This window comes from Sardina pilchardus, chromosome 24, assembly GCF_963854185.1.
Source record: "Sardina pilchardus chromosome 24, fSarPil1.1, whole genome shotgun sequence".
Taxonomy (NCBI): domain Eukaryota; kingdom Metazoa; phylum Chordata; class Actinopteri; order Clupeiformes; family Clupeidae; genus Sardina; species Sardina pilchardus.
In genome coordinates this window covers 19,376,556-19,379,055 of record NC_085017.1, presented here as the reverse complement: position 1 = coordinate 19,379,055, position 2,500 = coordinate 19,376,556, and the positions used below count along the sequence as shown (strand labels likewise).

Below are 2,500 nucleotides of genomic sequence, written 5' to 3'. Positions count from 1 at the left end.
GTCATCATGTACTTTAATTAAACATGCAAACTAAATTGCATCCTGACCTTCAGTTTGGTCTGCTTGTCAAAGGAGTAGCAACGGAGCTCAATCACAGGTTATAAACCATTATCAAGCTACAGTACAGTAGGGCCTTGTTCCATACCACCGCAGACACTATGACAATGGCTACGACAAATGCTGAGACCAGTGTTACTGTTGTACAGTATAGGGCTGGGATCAAGTTAAACCCTAAGGACCGTCCCTGGGATAGGGTTGGGCTGGAATAGGGTTAAGGATAGTCCCCACAATAAGTCCATTGATTTTTGTCTTGAAATCCTTCCATTTCTGCATCCCTAAGCAGTGCACCATGGGACTGAACCCACATATAGTTTAGCCCTAGCAAAAAAATCCGTGTGGTGCATTTCAAACATACTCCCTCCTCCTGGAGTACAAAGGCCTTCTGGTGGAAGTTATTAATGTCAGAGTGATTTCATCCACAACTGCGGGGGCACCAAGCAAGACTTGTCGCCGCAGAGAAGCCCACCCTCACTCACGCACGCACGCACGCATGCACGAACGAACGAACGAACGAACGCACCCCCGCACGCACGCCCGCATGCCCACACGCACGCAAGCACGCAGCCCAAAAAGACCAGTCTCGCGCATGATAAATATTAACAACTAATAAATTTTAGAGATGAACGTAGGGGGGGGGAAAAATCATCCATCCGTCACACTGGCTCCAGGGGGAGGGGGGGGAATGTCTCAAAGGGGAGAAAAAAGGGAAAACATGAAAGGTAAACAACAAGAAAAGAAGGAAGCAAAAGTTCTATTCATTTTTGTTTTTTCGTTCTTTTTTCCGCAATTTCACTTGGTTTCTACATTCTGCGGGGCGTTCACGGCTGTCTGGGTACCAGACGAGGTTATAAATATGGCGGTTATCCGGAGCTGGATCTGAATGGGGAGCTGGAGAGCCTAGGTAGGTACCGAGCTCCCGCTAAAAATAACCCCACACATCTCTCGCTGGCCCTCGTTCTGTCCGTCTCTCTGTCCATCTGCTAATTATAGGCTGTCTGTTTGTCTCTCTGCCCGTCTGTCTCCTGGAGTACATTGTCCATTCGCTGTGTGGATGCACTCCTCTCTATCAAATCAGAGTAAAGTAAGTGAACTAATTATGCTGACAAATGATCTCTCTGAGGAGACCTTCAATCACCTCTGTACTATGCACTCTCTCCCTCTCTGGCTAGGCTTTGTGTCCTCGCTTTTTTTTGGGGGGATGTTGCTATTCATCCCCTCATTAACCTGATCAACTTGATTCAATATATCAGTCTTTTGTTCTCTCTCTCTCCTTCCTTTCTCTCTCTCTCTCTGGCAACAAAAGCCTGTGGTCTGCTCTTTTTTCCATTTAAGTTTACCATGTGTATCATCAGCAAGGCTGCGATGGGGCTACATGACAGAGTACCACACCATGGTATATTAGCTTGTTGATCTGCTACCTAAAATTAACGTCGCTATGCAAAGCCTGAGACTCTACACATACGGGCATACAGGGCACTGTGTTGGCATGTCATCATTTGCTGAAACACACCAACCCATGGTGTGCCACCTCTATCTCTTCTCCCGTCGATGTCGCTGCCCGTTCCCCCACGCCGGTGCCAATCTGTCATGCTCGCTTGGCCTGGCATCTCCTGCGCGCCTCGTCAGGATATTTTGGGGAGACCGACTGCGCCTCTGCCTCGTAAAAAGGGGGACGGAGGCCTTAGGCGGGGATCACACTAGTCAGCGGCAAGCGGCAGTGGCAAGCGTAACGCAACGCTCAGACCATAATAATAAATCCAAAACATTCTCTCTCGTTCCTAAGCTCAATCTTTGTTGTTACGTTCTTAGACGAATCTGATTGGTCAAAATACCTAAACATCCTAAAACTGACTGATGAGTCGAGCGTTGCGCTTCAACGTTGAACCAAGTTCAACTCCCAGTTTGTTCAACGCTAGCGTTACGCCAGCGTTGTCAACGGTCCGCTGCCGAACCCTAGAGAACAATAGGAAACCTGCCGCTTGCCGCTGGCTAGTGTGAACCCTGCCTTAGAGAATCAGTGCACGGCTGTGGTGTCTGAGCACTGAGATGGCACCTCAGGTGCAACAAACCCGAGGGACCCCAAACCCAAGTCCACTGCGTGTGTTTCCATAGGAGCACTGCAAGATTAAGCTGCAAGACTAGCTGCTCCAAGATCAACCGCATCCGCACGGACAGTATGCTGCAGGGTAATTGTGGGGTGAAGTTTTTTTTTTTTTTTGCTGTTTGTACAATGGCATGTAAACATTGCTGAGGGGGGGACCAAGGCTCAGGACAATTACAGAAAGAAATACAAGAGTTTTTCTATTCCCTCTTCTCCCTAGTGTACTGTATATATATATATATGTGTGTGTGTGTGTGTGTGTGTGTGTGTGTGTGTGTGTGTGTGTGTGTGTGTCCTCCCCTGCTGAAGGATGTGGAGGTGGCGTTTAAACAGAATTAT

General features: G+C 48.1%; 1 protein-coding gene across 1 annotated transcript in view; it reads right to left on the bottom strand.

The window, feature by feature from the left end:
• trappc9 (trafficking protein particle complex subunit 9) overlaps positions 1-2,500 on the bottom strand; it is a gene marked incomplete in the record, with an annotated part of 254,163 nt that overhangs the window by 137,551 nt on the left and 114,112 nt on the right.